Genomic DNA, 18783 nt, shown 5'->3' with positions numbered 1-18783 from the left:
CCCTGCTTGGCCTGAGCACCTCGCCTCGGCCGGGCTCCGGGCCCCTCCACCGGGGCCCCGACTGCAGCCACCACCCACCCACCCCCGCGAGGCGCTCTGCTACCTGGCACAGCCTCGGCGCTGGGTCCCCGCATCCAGCACTGGCCGCAGGGACAGCGGCCCCTCCTCTCCGGGCGGTGTCAAGTGCCTCCCTCCCCGCAGTCCGCGGAGCCCCCAGCCGCCTTCGCCCTGCAGTTCTCCCGACCTCCACCAGAGCCCACTGCACTCTGCCCGCTCAGCACCGGGCCCGGGGACAGCAGCGCCAGCCCCTCCGCCGCCGCTCCCATCCACCCCGCCACCCCCGCCAGGTGCCGCGGGCCGGTGGAGGCCGCCCACTCAACAGGGCCAACCAAGGTCGGGGCGCCAGGCCGCTACAGGATGAGCCCCCTCGAGGGGGGTGAGCTCCCCGTACCTGGAGGTGTCCAAGTAGTGCCCTCCGTTGGGCAGTGGAAGACCGAAAGATTTCACGGAATTGGAGGTTGAACTAAATGACATTGACGATCCCTTCCGGGTCTAAGATTCTGTGCGCACCTACACACAACCTCACATTTACCCCGTTGTCATGGGGGCTGTTTCTGTTTCCCACATAGTTCTCAGGACGCCATGTTTCTGATTTGGGGCATCTCTGTCTACTTCCAACAGCACAGTCACCCTCCGCTCATGACTCTCCCAACTGCCACTTTGGGGGCTTGAGGCTTGCCCCCCCCCCCCCGCCCTCTCTCTCCCCCCCTTTTCGTCCCCCTCCCTCGGCTTCTGCTTTTGTCGCCACCAGCCATCTCCCGCTGTGCACCCCCATTCCACCCAGCACTTCAGCTATATGGAAGTGACCTGAACTTCCTGACCCAAGACATGGTGTGCTCCCTTCTCCAGGCACCCACCACCCCACTTGTGGGCAGGGGCACTTTCCCTTTCCCCCACCAGCTTCGCCCCTTTGAGGGTCACAGGAACAGAGTTACCAAACTCTTTGGGACATGGAGCTGACCTTTCATCCAAGAGGTTGTCCTTCTGGAAGCCCATGAATGCTTCCAGGTCCTTTATTCCGCCCCACTTCCTGAACCTCGAGATCAGGGGCCACTCAGCACACAATCTCCGGGCCTTTTCCAGTGTCACTGCACTCAAGTGGTCGCCCTATGCCACTGATGTTAAGCCCTGCTAGCCATGATCTCCATCTATCCAGTTCCAGAGATTCGCCATGGTCCTTCCATGAGGACAGGGACCTCATCTGTCATCTCTGTAGCCTAGCACTCAGCGCGTAGTAGGCTCTCAAGAAATCTTGGCTAAATGAATATGAGCATCGCAGGCTCTTGCCACCTTGTTTTTGATGTCAAGACGGGCATCCACAAACACTCTGAAGCAGTGGTTCTCAACTTTCTGGCCCTTTAAATACAGTTCCTCATGTTGTGACCCAACCATAAAATTATTTTCGTTGCTACTTCATAACTGTCATGTTGCTACTGTTATGAATCGTAATGTGAATATCTGATATGCAGGATGGTCTTAGGCGACCCCTGTGAAAGGGTCGTTTGACTGCCAAAGGGGTCGCGACCCACAGGTTGAGAACCACTGCTCTAAAGCTGGGCTAAGGGGACGATCCTGTTTAGAAAGATGGCTGCCATTCCTCTCCCTTCCTCAAGGGTGTATATAATACTGCCTCCAAATAGCAGCGGCTGTTCAGTGAGCCTCTCCTGTGTGCCAGGCACCTGAGTTGGCATTTCCCCCTTAGTCCTTCCGAACCCTCCTGGGTAGTTCGTATTATCCTCACTCTACAGATAAAGACACTGAGGCTTGGGAGAACCAAGATGGCGGCATAGGTTAACGCCGGAGTTTGCTGCCTTGAACAACTACTTCAAAAGTGAAACTAAAAGACGGAATGGACATCACCCAGAACCACAGGAACGCTGGCTGAGTGGAAGTCCTACAACTAGGAGGAAAGAGAAACGCATACGGACACTCAGAGGAGGCGCAGTGCTGAAGTCAAATTCTGAGGTGCGGAGTGCGTGGTTGGCGTTTTCAATCGGGAGGGAGTCGCAGACTCTGAGCTCCAGATACAGGCGAGTCTTTAGGGACCCAGACTCAAACGGGAGAAGCGGGACTGTCTGGCTTCGGTCAGAGCGAGTGCAGCTTTCTCTCCGAGGTTTGCAGCGGGTGCTGGGACTCAGAGAGGCAGAGCCCCTGGGGACAAGACTGCTCTCTCCAGCCCACCCTGTTGATCCAGTGCGACCCGCCCCGCCCAAGCCCTGCACAGAGGCATTTGCCGGATAGCCTCAGGCAAAGGCTAGATTAGCACCTCCCTAGAGGACAGAAGTTCTCTCACTGCAGACACAGCTGATTCTCACAGCCACTTGGCCTGGAGGTCAAACCCTCCCTGGTATTAGCTACAACAATCAAGGCTTAACTACAAGACTGTGCACAAAGACCACTAGGGGGTGCACCAAGAAAGCATAACAAAATGCGGAGACAAAGAAACAGGACAAAATTGTCAATGGAAGATATAGAGTTCAGAACCACACTTTTAAGGTCTCTCAAGAACTGTTTAGAAGCCGCCGATAAACTTAATGAGATCTACAAGAAAACTAATGAGACCCTCGATGTTATGCTGGGGAACCAACTAGAAATTAAGCATACACAGACTGAAATAACGAATATTATACAGACTCCCGACAGCAGACCAGAGGAGCGCAAGAATCAAGTCAATGATTTGAAATGCGAGGAAGCAAAAAACACCCAACCGGAGGATCGGAATGAAAAAAGAATCCAAAAATGCGAGGATAGTGTAAGGAGCCTCTGGGACAGCTTCAAGTGTACCAACATCAGAATTATAGGGGTGCCAGAGATGAGAGAGAGCAAGATATTGAAAACCTATTTGAAGAAATAATGACAGAAAACTTCCCCCACCTGGTGAAAGAAATGGACTTACAGGTCCAAGAAGCACGGAGAACCCCAAACAAAAGGAATCCAAAGAGGACCACACCAAGACACATCATAATTAAAATGCCAAGAGCAAAAGACAAAGAGAGAATCTTAAAAGCAGCAAGAGAAAGAAACTCAGTTACCTACAAGGGAATACCCATACGACTGTCAGCTGATTTCTCAACAGAAACTTTGCAGGCCAGAAGGGAGTGGCAAGAAATATTCAAAGTGATGAATAGCAGAACCTACAACCAAGATTACTTTATCCAGCAAAGCTATCATTCAGAATTGAAGGTCAGATAAAGAGCTTCACAGATAAGGAAAAGCTAAAGGAGTTCATCACCACCAAACCAGTATTATATGAAATGCTGAAAGGTATCCTTTAAGAAGAGGAAGAGGAAGAAAAAGGTAAAGATACAAATTATGAACAACAAATATGCATCTATCAACAAGTGAATCTAAGAATCAAGTGAATAAATAATCTGATGAACAGAATGAACTGGTGATTATAATAGAATCAGGGACACAGAAAGGGAATGGACTGACTATTCTTGGGGGGGGAAAGGGGTGTGGGAGATGTGGGAAGAGACTGGACAAAAATCGTGCACCTATGGATGAGGACAGTGGGTGGGGAGTGAGGGCGGAGGGTGGGGCAGGAACTGGGAGGAGGGGAGTTATGGGGGAAAAAAAGAGAAACAAATGTAATAACCTGAACAATAAAGATTTAATTAAAAAAATAAAATAAAATTAAATTAAATTAAAAAAAAAAAAAGACACTGAGGCTTAGTCAAAGCCACACAATTGGGAAGTGGTAGAGCCAGGATTCAAGATGGGCAATGCAAGTTTCTATTCAGTAGAACTATTTATGATGAAATCACTGGGGGCCCATGATGTGTGTGACCATGGATATCTGTGTTGCTGGGGTCAAGCAGTCCAAGCTGACCTTGTTAGGGCGTTTGTGTGAGAAGCAACCATGTGGCTACAGGCTTGGTTCCAGAGCCTGGCCCTGGTGAGGTTGGCATGAGAAGGACCCTCCAGGCGGTCCCGAGAAAAGGCATATCAGCGCTGGCTAACCCTAGTGGGCCTTCCTCACCACACATCACACTGGGTCCAGCCTAGACTGGTTTAGCCTTTGGGCTCCTCTACCTCCCTCATTTGTGTCTGCCCTACTGTGGCCTGACCAAAATCAACCAGCTAGGTTATCCAGTGGGAACAAACAACCCTAAGTCTTGGTGACTGAAAACTATAAAGGATCTGTGGAAAACAGTATGGGATCCCTCATAAAAAGTAAACATATAATTACTATGCAATCCAACAATTCCACTTCCAGGTGAGAGAACTGAAATCAAAGACTTGAGTAGACACTCGTGCACCAGTGTTCATAACAACATTATTCACAACAGCCAAAGGGTCAAGACAACCCAGATGCTCCTCAACTGCTAAATGGATCAATAAAATGTGCCACATATACACAACACTGGAATATTATTCAGCCTTAAACAGGATGGAAATTCTGACACATACTACAAAATGGATGAACTTCGAAGGCATGCTAAGTGAAATAAGTCAGACACAAACGGACAAATAGTGAATGAGGTACCTAGAGAAGTCAAGTTCACAGAGACAAAGTAGAACAGTGGCTACCAGGGACAGGGGGAGGGAGCAGTAGGGAGTTAGTGTTCAGTGGGTGCAGAGTTTTAGTTTGGGAAGATGAAAAAATTCTAGAGATGAAGAGTGGTGATGGCTCACCATATGTGAATATACCTAATGCCTCTGAACACTTAAAAATAGTTAAAATTGTATATTTTATATATGTTTTACCATAATAAAATAAAGCATAGTAGAGTTGTAAAATTAAATGTATTAAATACATTATTAAAAACATAAAGTTTATTTTCTTGCTCCTGTTACATGTCTGTGGCAGTCTGCAGAGGAGTTGAGCTCATTGAATTTTCTGGGACTCTAGCTGACAGAAGAGCCACCCCCTCAAGGAGACCACTGGAGAGTATCACACTGACAACAACCACTTGTCACTCACTGGCTGGAACCAGTCACACAGCTCCATTCAACTACAAGGACCCAGGAAGTAAATGCCACTATGGCCCTCAGAGTAGGGAGAATCAGACATACTTAGCAACCAGCTCCAGTGACTGGCACGGGGGTCCTTCCAGCTCCTTCTCCAACAACATGTTCCTATGACAGCCTCCACCCAGGGACTCCAGCAGAAGACTCAGTCCCCACACCCCTGACGGAGATGCCCTTGGCCTCAACACCCTGCTAGACCTCATGTCCTCTCCATCGGTCAGCTTCTGAAACCACTCCACTTGCCTTTGCCACACCTTCTCCCTGACTTCCAAGCCTGGCTCACCTACCCTCCCTGCTCAGTGACTTCAACCCTACAGCCACTCACCACTCAGGCCATCTTATGCCCTGCGTGTCACACCCACTAGGAGAGCTACCTCCTGGACCATGGTCCATGTAGGCTCTTCATCTCTACCAAACGGTGATACGTACTTGCTCTACGTTTCAGGTACAGTGGTTAGGGTAGTCAAGACTCAGTTGCAAGTGACCGAATCCCAGTCTAAACTAGCTTAAAGAGAGGGATTCAGTAGTTCAGAGTTTAGACAATTGGGAAGCCCAGGGTTGGGGATTCAGGAATGGATAGATCCAGAGCTTGCTCTTCATCGCCCTCCTCTGCTTTCCCTCCTATTTCAAACAAACTACAAGACAGTCTCAGGGCTAGGGATTACTCAGCCTCTGAAGGAATCCCCAGGAAGCCGTGACCATATCAACATGAGGCTGGCCTTCCCCAAAGAGAACTTCTTCCCTGCAGGCCGTCAGGCACAGCCACAGAGGACAATGAATTAGAGATTCTCCCTGAAGCTGGACCAGGACCTGGCTCCACTGTGGAGAAGTGAGCCCTGGTGCCCGGGGCCAGCGGCACGTGGTGCAGGCATGGACTGGCAACCCGAGTGCTCTTTCTCTTCTCCCCTCCTCCAAGCTCAGTCTTCAGTGTGGATAACCTAATGTCTGTTCATCCTCATAGGCTTGGTGTTTGGGGGTGATTAGATCTATAATTCAGCCACCATTACAGAGTAAGAAGCCACACTGAGAGAGATGCACATCGCTCAGACATCCTGAGTTTAGAACTAACTGGTCATGACTTGGATTATCTTCCTTTGGGAAGAAGGGTGACTGCATTTTTATTGTAGATGACGTGGGTTCTTTATTTTAGTAGGCACATTTAAAAAATATCTTCTTTATTGAGGTGAAATGCATATGACATTAAATTAACCACTTCAAAATGTACACTTCAGTGGCCTTCAGTACATTTGCAATGTTGTGCAACCAGCACCTCTATCAGGAAGCAAGACATTTTGAAAGTGCCTACCTGGGAAAGAAGGCACACATGGATGCACGCCCTACGCCTTGGGGTGCTGGCTGGATCTGTCGGACCCAGCGCCACCTCCTGCACCCAGTTGGGCATGTGATCCATGCTATCCCACTGGCTGCAGAGCCTGGTTCAGGGTGGGCGTGTGACCAAAGCCAGGACAATTTAAGTGGCCCTCGCCTGCTGAAGGACAGCTGGAGTGCTTCCAGTTTTTAACCTCAGTTAGGAACCTGAGGTCAGGGAGGGGTTGTGAACCAACTGGCTCCAGGGTACACAGGCAGCATATGATACAACTGGCATTCAAACCCTGGTCTGTTTGCTATAATCATGTCGGGCTATTCGTAGGAAACCTCAGGCAGGTTCAATGGCAAATATGGAGACTTGAGAGTCACTGATAGTCTGACATTTTGAGAGTCGTGTTTAAAGAAGGTGAGTCTGAAGCAGAGCGCGGCAGCTCAGCGGTGAGCAGATCTGTGCTCAGCTCCAGCAGAGGGTCTAGGGAAGCGATGAGCTGCCTTCCAAAGGGAACATCTATTGCTGACTGAAAACAGGAATGACGAGGAGAAACATTCACTGATTTAGGTTGTTATAGTAACATCCAGATAAAATATATATTCAGGGGCTGGAGGAGAAGAGGAACTGCACACAAATGAGCTGGTGGAATGGGGAACACGACGGGAAGGAAGTCACCACAGACATGGTTCTGACTGCTTGCTTAAACCATGAATGAGGGGCTTTCTCTCTCTCTGAGGGGTGTGGAGACCAGAGATGCTGGGGTGGACCACAGTCTGGGGTGGGCAGAGGTGATGGCAAAGCAGAGAGAAGGGGGGGTCAGGAACCCGTGTCAGGAATCTGTGGGTGGCTTAGTGGGTTCTCTGGCTCAGGGTCTTTCACAGGCTGCAGTCCAGGGGTCTGGCTACAGTCATGTCAAGGTCTGACGGGGGAAGGATCATTTCCAAGCTTACTCACGTGGTGGTTGTGGGCAGGGCCCAGTTCCTCATGGGCCGCTGGATGAGGGCCTCAGTTCAATGCTGGCTGTTGGCCGGAGGCTGCCCTCAGTTCCTCGGCATGTAGGCCTCTCCATATGGCAGCTCACAGCTTTGTCAGAGGGAGCAAGCAGGGGATAGTGAGAGAGTGTTAGGGAAAGGTGGGAGACGCAGACTTTTATAACCAAACCTGAAAAGCCTCTGCCTTATTCTCTTTGTGAAAAGTCACTCGGACCAGCCTGCACGCCAGGGGAGAGTGCCGGAAGCCGGTCCATCCTTGCTGCTTGACACAGTCGCTGCAGGAAAGAAACATCTGCACAGCATATGTTTCAAGGGACCTGGCGTATATAGCATACTGTTCTTAATATGTTTGCTCCCCTTAGCGCTGTGTGTTTTAACCAAGGTCACCTCTCCGAGAAAGGTTGTTTCCCCAGGTAGGGATTTTTCCCTGAAGTCAGGGAGGGGATAAAACTCCTTAACTACGTGCCAGGCGGGTAGTTAATCACTTTTACTAAAAACAATCACGCTTAAGCTACATAATCTTTACTCCCTGGAATGGAGATAAGAAACGCCCTAACCTTTGGAATAGAGATTGATAGGATTGGAATCAACTGGTATAAATACAGATGTAACAAGACAACAGGACACACAGAACCTAGACACAGAACCTACACAGAACCTAGAGACAGAAGAACTTCACTGGAGAGAACATGGCAAAAGATCCTGGACAGAAACTGGCCACAGAACCTAGAGACAGAACCTAGCGAGAGAACCTGGCTGAAGAACCTAGAGACAGAACCTGGCTACAGAACCCGGATAGAACATGGCAAGAGAACCTGACTAGAACCTGGTGACTGAACCTGGCTGGAGAACCTGGACAAAACCTGGCTGGAGAACCTAGCAAGAGAACATGGACACAGAACCTGGCTGGAGATCCTAACCAGAACTTCGCTGGAGATCCTCCAGAACTTCGCTGGAGATCCTGAACAGAACTTGGCTGGAGATCCTGGCTAGAGATCCTGGCTAGAGATCCTGGCTAGGCTGCTGATCAACTGAAAGCTGTCTCCGTGTCATTCCTTCTTTGCCGACTCCATCCACACCTTTGGGGACCCCTGGACCTGGACCCCAGCAGGAGAGGATTATTACATAAGCTTCTAAACACCAGGAAGCCCTTGCAGAAGCTGCCTACTACACGGTGCAGAGACATGGTGGCTCCTGAAAGAGCAGTGTCAAGAGGGTGTGAGAGGCAGAAGACAGAACAGAGGGAAACAGTGGTGGTGCCCACATCTTAGCTGCCCAGCATTCAGGGAGACATGGGCAAACTGAGGGCCTGCACCCCACTCTAGGTCCCCCGCACCCCACTCTAGGTCCCCCGCACCCCACTCTAGGTCCCCTGCACCCCACTCTAGGTCCCCCGCACCCCACTCTAGGTCCCCCGCACCCCACTCTAGGTCCCCTGCACCCCACCCTAGGTCCCCCGTACCCCACTCTAGGTCCCCCGCACCCCACTCTAGGTCCCCCGCATCCCACTCTAGGTCCCCCGCACCCCACTCTAGGTCCCCTGCACCCCACCCTAGGTCCCCCGTACCCCACTCTAGGTCCCCTGCACCCCACCCTAGGTCCCCCGTACCCCACTCTAGGTCCCCCGCACCCCACTCTAGGTCCCCCGCCATCCGCAGGAGACCCCACCCAGCTCAGTCATTTGCCTGGGCCTGCTTCCCCCACCCACCCCTCACCCCCAGCAGAGCAAAGCCACACCAGCAGGCAGTGCCTGGCTCGCCATCTCCATTTCACCCGCTAACACTTGTCATCGAGGCACAGGAAACTTTTCAGGACTCGGGAGGACGGGAAGCAATTCCCTGGCCCTTCCCACACTCCAGGACAGCCGTGGGCAAATTACGGCCCGCGTTTGAAATGAATAAAACTAAAAAAAAAAGAGACCGTACCCTTTTATGTAATGATGTTTACTTTGAATTTATATTAGTTCACACAGACACTCCATCCATGCTTTTGTTCCGGCCCTCCGGTCCAGTTTAAGAACCCGTTGTGGCCCTCGAGTCAAAAAGTTTGCGCACCCCTGCTCCAGGACCAGCAGCAGCCAGCTCCCTGTCCCATCTGGAGAGCCATCCCCCTCCCCCTGCTGAGCCTGGCCAGCAACCGGAGCCGTTTCCCTGTCCCCACTCCAGCTCGGTGCTGTCTGGCTCAGAGGTACTGGGTCCCCGTGTGGAAGGGACACAGGGAGGTGCTGAGAAGGTGGCACCAGGGAGGCAGGGAACGGAGTGAAAGGGGAATCCTCAAAGGATAAGGCTGAGGCGGAACCCAGACTTTGGGAGGTGCAGAGGACAGAGGAGCAGGTATACATCTCAAGCCGCATGTCGGATGTGCAGGAAATGTAACTATTTTTAAAAGACCCATTTGGGAGAAGGGGCATGTGGCAGGCAGAATAATGGCCCCCAAAGATGTCCACATCCCTAATCCTTGAGCGTGTGAATGCGTTAGGTCACATGGCCAGGGGAATAAAGGTTGCAGATGGAATGAAGGTTGTTCATCAGCCGGCCTAAAGACGGACAGGCACCCTGGATGATCGGGGTGGGTCCAATGTAATCACAGGGTCTTTAGAACTGGAGGAGGGAGACAGAATAGTCGGTGCCAGAGTCATGCAATGTGAGGACTCAATCCATTGTAGTTGGCTTTGAAGGTGGAGGAAGGGGCCATGAGCCAAGGAATGTGGGCAGCCCCTGCATGTTGGCAAAGGCAAGAAAATGGACTCTCCCTTAGGACTTTCAGAGAGAACCACAGTCCTGCGGACGCTGCCCTTTTCTCGTTCTTTTCCCAGCTGCTCCACACTGAGGCCTGAGCCCAGGGGTCTGAGTGCAGCCTGGTCTAAGGGTTGGAAGATCCAGATTCCAACCCCAGTTCTGCCTCTAACTTGCTCTTTGAACCTGAGGAGTCATTTTACCGCATTTGACCTTAGCTTTATGAAACATGGGCTTGGTAACAGGCTCCCTGCCACCCTCAGACCACAGGTAGGGATGCTTAAAGCCTGAGAAAATTCTGAGGCCCACTCCCTTTTGCACTTTTTAAAAAAATATATTTTTTATTGACTTTAGAGAGGAAGAGAGAGGGAGAGAGAGATAGAAAAATCAATGATGAGAGAGAATCATTGATTGGCTGCCTTCTGTACATCCCCTTACTGGGGATGGAGCCCGCAAACTGGGCATGTGCCCCGACCGGAATCGAACCCGGGACCCCTCAGTCTGCAGCCGACACTCTATTCACTGAGCCAAACCAGCTGGAGCCCTTTTGCACTTTTATTTTTTTTCTAAACCAACATAAGATCAGGGCCAGGAAGATAGAAATGACCCCCAAGGAGGGGGCTGAGAGAGCAAAACCCCCTGAGAGAGTTAAACAAACGAAGAGACAGAGGGCCAGAGAAGTTAAGTAAGTTGCTCCAACAGTGAGCTGGGTAAAGACTTCCAGCTAAGGCATTGCCCTTGGGAACTTTAGTCCCCGGATGGTGTCAGGGTGCAGGGCAGGATGTTTGTTTCAGGCAGATATGGATTTGCGTGCCGGCCTGGCCACTCACCAGAGGCTGTGAGCTTGGGAGTAATGATATGGAGAGTGATGATCCTGCCTGCTTCATGCAGTTGTGGGGGGAATTAAATGAGATAATGCTGAGTGCCTAGTACAGAGCCTGACATGTAGTACGTATTGTACAGACGTCAACTAACAGTACTTTTATTCATTGCCTCCTCATTTCCCTCTATCCTTATCTCATAAGAGGAGAGAACGAGGAAAATTCCCTTAATAGGACATAATGCTCCAAAGGGCTTTCAGGTTGAGCTCTCATTAGGGCCTAATCAGAAACCTTGAAGGCACAAAGGCCAGCAACTATTGTGTCCATTTTAAGTCCAGGGCAAGACCAGCCCTGGACTCCCAGCTCTACTCTGTGCCCACACGGAGTTTCCCAGAAGGGCCAGGGCTGAGATGGCTGAGGCAGTAGGCCCAGGCTTGTCATCAATGTGTGAGACTCTGGGCTCATAGCTCTGCCGCTGGGCAGATCTAACCCTACCCCGTCTTTGCAGTATCCTCCCTCCATAGTACCCCGTCTTTGCAGTATCCTCCCTCCATAGTACCCCAGGCTCCCAGCATCCAAGAGCATTCAGAAACCCACCTACCCCAAGGCACCTTGACATCTCTTTACTTACAGACCAAGCCTATTATTCCACAACTAGAGGCCCAGTGCACAAAATTCTTGCACGGGTAGGTTCCCTAGGCCTGGCCAGCAATCAGGGCCGATCGGGGCCTTCAGGCTGCCGGCCGGGGCCTTCCTTCATTCCTTGCCACTCCTAGTGGTCAGCACACGTCATAGTGAGAAGTCAAGCTCCCAGTTGGTCGCACTCCGAAGGGGACAATTTGCATATTAGCCTTTTATTATATAGGATTAATGAGTTCCCAGGAGCTGAATGTGACCTGTAGCCCTGAGCCCTGGGGATATTGGGGGCCATGAACAGGGCAGGAGAGCAGTGGAGAGGGAAAGACAGGCTTGGGCAGGGATAGGTTGGGGTGGGGCGGGGAGGATCTGGGCCATGGGAGACGATTTTCCTTACCAAAACTAGGCTTGTATGTTCCTGGGGACAAGGGACCTAGGAGTAAATTGGAACTAAGAGGGGAAATAGAGGCCAGGTGTTCAGCCACACCAGAGAGGGAAAGGATATGCATCAGTTTACCTCCAGCACAAGCTACTTTACTTCGACACTCAGGGGTCCCAGGGTTTGGGGCCTCTCACTCAGGGAGTGGCGGGATGAGCATGTCTTCGGTGTCAGGGTGGCTGCTGGCTCTGCCAGGGCTCATGTGGGAGCACGAGAAGCAAGTCCTCTCTCACCACCATGGTGGTCTTGGACAAAGTGGCTCCCCCAGCCCCTTGAGCCATGACTCAGCAGATTGTCTGAACTGGTGGCTGACCTAGACCCTCCCTTCCCAGTAACCAGCCGGGAGCAGGGCCCATGGAGTTGCCCCGTCCGTTTCCCGCCTCCGCCGGGCACATTATCTTGCAGTTTCCAGAGCTAGTTTTTCAGAAATCTCGAAAATTCCTCACCCACCAGGGAGAGGCCTGGACCTGTATTTCCAGTTCTCACAGTTCCACTGGTGATAATCAGACCAGCATCTCTTCTCCCTTCTCGGGTGATTTTGGTGTCAAACCTTGGCCTTTCTGTTCTATACCCATGACTTCCTGTTTTGTTTTGTTTTTTGGACACGCACAAGAGAAACAGGGGCAACTGGTAGAAAAAGAACCTAAAGGGATATTCTCCTCTGTCTAAGTTAATGTGACATCCAAATGATATATAAATATATTTTTAAAACCATATTTCTGGATCATGGAACCAAGATGGCAGCATAGGTAAACACATATACTTGCTGCCTCCCACAGCCACATGCAAACTACAACTAAAAGACAAAATAAATATCATCCAGAGCCACGGGAAGGCTGGCTGAGTGGAAGTTCTACAACTAGAAGGAAAGAAAAAAGTGCATTGAGACTGATAGGAGGTGCGGAGGTGTAGAGGTGCAGAGGTGTGTGCGAAATGGGCTGGCAACTGGGTGCGCTGTTGTTTTTTTCAATCAGGAGGGAGATACAAGCTCCCGATTGCTCTGAACTCCAGTTCTGGGCAAGACTCTGGGGACCCAGACTCATACGGGGAGAATCTGGACTGTCTGGCACTGGGCCGGAATACAAGGGCAGCTTTCTCTCAGAGGTGTTCACAGCGATCATTGTTCTTGCACGGGGCCACGGGACACAGAGACCCAGGGACCTCTCCAGGGCAGAGCTGACTGACAGTCATTGCTGTTTGCTCTGCCCTGGTGATTCCCTGAGACCCCACCCCACCCAAGCTGTGCACAGCAGCTTTTGCATATGAATGGCCTGTTCTTTTACAACCTAAAACCTAACAAAGTGCAGCTGGGTCAGAGAGCTCCAAAGCTTCCAAAAGAAGGCCCAAGGCCCAGCAGCAGCAGCCTGCACTGCTTCACAGCTGGGTCTCATCTGGGCACTTCCAAATCCCAAACAAAGAGGAGGAATCTGCAGATCTCTCTGTAGCTCCTACTGGGTGGCCTCAGGCAGTGGCTGACTTTGCACCTCCTTGGAGATCCAAGACCCAGTGTACCTAATGGTCAGTGTGAAATCATACCAGATTACAACTCTACACATCCATAAGTGACACACTCAAGGGGCAGACTCGATGAGCACCAAAGCCCCACTGAAGCGAGTCCTGCTCCATAGGGGTGTCTCCTGCAAAGCAGCTCTCCCACTGTAGTTCCAGCTGGTCCTCACAGCCAATTGGCCTGGAGGTCAATTCCTCCCAGTGATACCAACAGCAATCAAGGCTTAACTACAACAAGACTGTACACACAGCCCACAAAGGGGTGCACCAAGAGTGTCCACCCCAGGTAAATGGGGAGGCTGAGCCACTGGGCCCTTTAGGACACCTAGCATACAAAGCCACTCTATAAACACAGGGAAGCAGCCAAAATGTGGAGACAAAGAAACAGGTCACAAATGAAAGAAATGGAGGAAAGCAAACTACTGGATATAGAGTTCAAAACTACAGTTATAAGGTTACTCAAGAATCTTCTAGAAACCTCCAAGAAATATAGTGAGACCCTCCAGGATATGAAAAAGGACCAATCAGAAATTAAGCATACACTGACTGAAATAAAGAACAATATACAGAGATCCAACAGCAAACTAGAGGATCCCAAGAATCAAGTCAAAGATTTGAAATACGAAGAAGCAAAAAACACCCAACTGGAAAAGCAAAAGGAAAAAAGAATCCAAAAATATGAAGATAGTGCAAGGAGCCTCTGGGACAACTTCAAGTGTACCAACATCTGAATTATGGGGATGCCAGAAGAAGAGAGAGAGCAAGGTATTGAAAACCTATTTGAAGAAATAATGACAGAAAACTTCCCCCACCTGGTGAAAGAAATAACTTACAAGTTCAGGAAGTGCAGAGAACCCCAAACAAAAGGAATCCAAAGAGGACCACACCAAGGCACATCATAATTAAAATGCCAAGAGCAAAAGACAAAGAGAGAATCTTAAAAGCAGCAAGAGAAAAACAGTTACCTACAAGGGAGTACCCCTACGACTGTCAGCTGATTTCTCAACAGAAACTTTGCAGGCCAGAAAGGAGTGGCAAGAAATATTCAAAGTGATGAATAGCAGAACCTACAACCAAGATTACTTTACCCCGCAAAGCTATCATTTAGAACTGAAGGTCAGATAAAGAGCTTCACAGATAAGAAAAAGCTAAAGGAGGTCATCACCACCAAACCAGTATTATATGAAATGCTGAAGGGTATTCTTTAAGAAGAGGAAGAAGAAGAAAAAGGTAAAGATAAAAATTATGAACAACAAAGTGACAACAAATACATATCTATCAACAAGTGAATCTAAAAATCAAGGGAGTAAAAAATCTGATGAACAGAATAAACTGGTGAATATAATAGAATCAGGGGCATAGAAAGGGAGTGGACTGACAATTCTTGGGGGGAAGGGGGTGTGGGGGGTGTGGGAAGAGACTGGACAAAAATCTTACACCTATGGATGAGGACAGTGGGGGGCGGGTAAGGGCAGGGGGTGGGGTGGGAACCGGGTGGAGGGGAGCTATGGGGGGAAAAAAGAGGAACAACTGTAATAATCTGAACAATAAAGATTTATTTAAACACACACACACAAAACAAACATATTTCTGGGCCTTTGTGAGGAAGGTGCTTCCTGGTCAGAAATTTAACATGGTACTTGGCACATCGTAGGTGCTCAATTAAATAAAAACTTCTCTCCCCCACCTTCCCCACTTGGGAGTGCTGAGAGCACCTCCCCTGCTACCCTGCCTGACTGAACCCCAGCCCGCCTCCTGAAACCCCCGCTGCAGAGGAGGGCAGGCTGTCCTGGGCCTGCAATGGGCGGGGCGGGGGGGGGGGGGCCCCCCCGCACGGACTGCACAGAAAACCCGCCTGGGCCCAGCAGGTCTGCGGCGTCTCCGGAGGGGTGCTCCTCAGCCTTGCTTTCAGGTGGGGAATGAGGACCATGAAACGCATGAGGATTATTTCAGGTCCGTGCCCCGGCCAGGCGAGGACGGGCAGGGCTGCTGGTCACCAGGCAGGAGCCTCGGAGAGGGGGCTGAAGACCTCGGCGGCCAGCCCCGCAACCTGGGCTCCTCCTGGGGCCTCCGGGCCACGAGGTGGAGGCGGGGCAGCCCCCGCACCCCCGTCCCAATGCCTGGGGGCCGGGGAAAGGAGCCACCCCCTCTCTACACCCACCTGCTGCACGGAGGCTGGACTGGGCCCCAAAGACATGTCACTGAAGCCTTTATAAACACGACTGTGTCACTCTTTTTTGAGCCACTAGTTTCCTCATCAAACCCATTCTTCCGGCCGAACAGGGATGATTTACGACAGAAAATTAGGGGGAAGTGGTGGGAAAACTCACTTGAGTCAGCAGGTTGGAAATCGGCGTCCGCAGCTCCTCGGCGGCCCCGCGCGTGGTCTGATTGGCGCGGGAGGAAGAGGCCGCATCTCCGCGGCCACGGAGACTCACTCCCAGGTGGGCCCGCCCCGCGCGGCAGGGGCGCTCCTCACCTCCAGGTGGCGCCGGGTTGGGGGCGGAACGTGCTGTCTGTCACCCGTGGGAGGGGGCGTGGCATTAGAAATGCTGTCTTCTGATTGGTTGGGCCCAGTCTCGTTTCCCCCCCCCCCCCTCCAGAGCAGGTCTAGGGAAGGCTCCCAGGCTGGGGGTGGGGTAGAGTGGGGGAGGGGGGGTTGTGTGCTGTTATTTTTTTCTTTACAATTAGAACTGAGTTTCCATTTTTTAAAATAATTTTATAAGACACCTCATAAATTTACACACCGGGGCGGGGGAAAATGCTTGGTCAGATATATTGTTTAGAGCTGAAGTTTAGGGTCTACCACTCAGCCAGACTTTCCTTTTTCATGTTTCTTTAGTCTTTGGCTGCTGTCTGTGTATTACCAATATACCTGGATCTGTGGGGCATATTTTATTTGCACATTTGACGGCTGTTTGTTAAGCTTCCAGCTGCAGCCAGACATTGGGCAGGGTTTGGCTGAGTCAGTGGTGAGCAAAGCAGACCCGGCCCTGCCCTCCAGGAGTCCACAGACATGGAGCAGCAATCACACACGTGTCCAACTTAAAAGTCCCTGTGACCGTAAATGAGAAGTGGCGGGTGCCCTGAGAGAGGAGGGTAGTTTTTTGTTTGTTTGTTTTTAATATATTTTATTGATTTTTTACAGAGAGGAAGGGAGAGAGATAGAGAGTTAGAAACATCGATCAGCTGCCTCCTGCACATCTACTGGGGACGCGCCCGCAACCCAGGTATATGCCCTTGACTGGAATCGAACCTGGGACCTTTCAGTCCGCAAGCCGACGCTCTATCCACTGAGCCAAACCGGTTTCGGCAGAGCGTAGTTTTGAGTTAGTGAAGCGCTAAGTGCCGGCAGCTCAGCCACTTTCCCAAAGAGCATCTACCGAAGTTTTAAGTCCTCATCTCAGGAGACCCACTGGCTCCCTTGTGAATCTGGGGAAGCTGTGGAGGTGTCATGGGAGATTTGAGGCGTTTGGGGAATGCCCTGGGCAACCAAAGTGGGCTGCCCGCCTCCTGTGGGGTTGGTGTGGAGAAAGCCCTGAAAAGGGTGTAATTTTCAGAATATTCTTTTCTTGTTCCAGACAGGAAACCATCTTTTGGGATTGGATGTGATGCAGCGGTTCTCAACCTGTGGGTCGCAACCCCTTTGGCGGTCAAACGACCCTTTCACAGGGTCGCCTAAGACCATCCTGCATATCAGATATTTACATTACGACTCATAACAGTAGCAACATGACAGTTATGAAGTAGCAACGAAAATAATTTTATGGTTGGGTCACAACATGAGGAACTGTATTTAAAGGGCCAGAAGGTTGAGAACCACTGTGATAGAGGGTTGGTAAACTTCGTCACTGGAGAAAATGGCCAAAGAAGGACTGGCCATTTCCTGGACAGTCGTGAGTACAGCCATCAACATGACGTGGCCCCAAGGTCACACCGTACGAACAGCTCCGTTTTGCGTTTGTCTAGGCAAATTTTACATCGACCGCTGCTGAGCAAAAACAAACAAACAAACAAACAAACAAACACAAACACCAGTCTGTGAACCCAGGGCCCAGAGTCCAGAACACAGTGTGGACTACAGAGGGAAGAAGGAGAAGGAAAGGAAGGCGCTAGTCTGAGGCTGGATTAGCTTCTGGGGGAGTCTGGCCCGGGTGGCGGGCAGTGACATGACCTAGAGCAGTGGTTCTCAACCTTGGTTGCACATTAGAATCACCTGGGAACCTTTTTAAAATCCTGATTTCTGGGCCTCATCCTCCGGAAATTCTGTTTCTTTGTTATGGGATGGAGCCCGGAGGAATTTCTGGAGGATGAGGCCCAGAAATCAGGATTTTAAAAAGATTCCCAGGTGATTCTAATGTGCAGCCACGGTTGAGAACCACTGACCTCGAGGGTCATAAACTGCTAAGGCAAAACAATCCCTACCAGAGGGATTTCCTGCTGCAGATATTGTGTGTTTTTCCTTTGTTCACCTAAACAGCTTCCAGTGACTGCAGAGACACAGAAGCGCTCACACAGGCCCTCATCCCCATGACTCACTCTCTAAACCTTCACCAGACTCTCCCCTCCCCCTGATGTTACACAATCATTTTATTGCCTGCCTCCTGCACTAAAACGTAAACTCCCTGAAGGCAGGCACCTGGTCCTTCTTTACTGTATCCCCAGGGTCTAGAAAATGACTGACACATAGGAGGTGCTCTCCAAATGCTTGTTCGATGAATGAATGGAGCAGATTCTTCGTAGGAAGAGAAACCTCCCTCAGTGTAAAGGTAGACTGTGCACAGCCTTCTCTAGTCTGGGGCAAACCAGCCTCTTTGTCCCGAGAAATGGTGGGGGGAGACCCTGGTGTCTCAGAGGTATTTGCCCAGAAGCACTCATTTTAGTCACCAGGAATGTTGGGAAACATAATACTACAAGTTGTAAGGAGACCTACAGAAATACGTCACCATCCCTGCCCTCAGGCAGCTGTAGTCCAGTTGGGAAGATGAGAACACGTGTTAAGAAGTTCCAAAGCTCAGGGTCCTCTGGGTTAACTGAAAGGTGATACGAAACATAAACATGTTAAGGGAGGGGTGTCCAGGCTCAGTGGATGTTAGCACCCCGACTGCGACAGCGCGGCAGGGTCTCTCAAACTCTGCCTCCACTGCTTGTTCCCCACACACCACCCTGCTCTCTTGCTCATCAGCCCAGGGTATTTCCTGGACAGTTATGACTACGGCCATCATCATGACGTGGCCCAAGATCACACCCTAGGAACAGCACCGTTTTGCGTATGTCTAGGCAAATTTTACATTGA

The 18783-nt window shown here is 50.7% G+C and overlaps 1 protein-coding gene across 3 annotated transcripts in view; it reads right to left on the bottom strand.

The window, feature by feature from the left end:
- Positions 1–248, bottom strand: part of DNMT3A (DNA methyltransferase 3 alpha) — a 93929-nt gene extending 93681 nt beyond the window's left edge. For 2 of the 3 annotated variants that reach the window (XM_081101376.1, XM_081101377.1), the window contains exon 1: positions 104–241. The gene's annotated coding sequence lies outside the window, so the exon portion shown is untranslated. Of the gene's footprint in view, positions 1–103 lie in introns of all 3 variants that reach the window. The other variant, XM_081101379.1, reaches the window with a different exon arrangement.
- Between the last annotated feature and the right edge of the window lie 18535 nt (positions 249–18783).

Source organism: Myotis nattereri (assembly GCF_964212035.1).
Source record: "Myotis nattereri genome assembly, chromosome: 10".
In the NCBI taxonomy this organism is placed as follows: Eukaryota; Metazoa; Chordata; class Mammalia; order Chiroptera; family Vespertilionidae; genus Myotis; species Myotis nattereri.
This window is presented reverse-complemented; position numbering and strand designations above follow the sequence as displayed.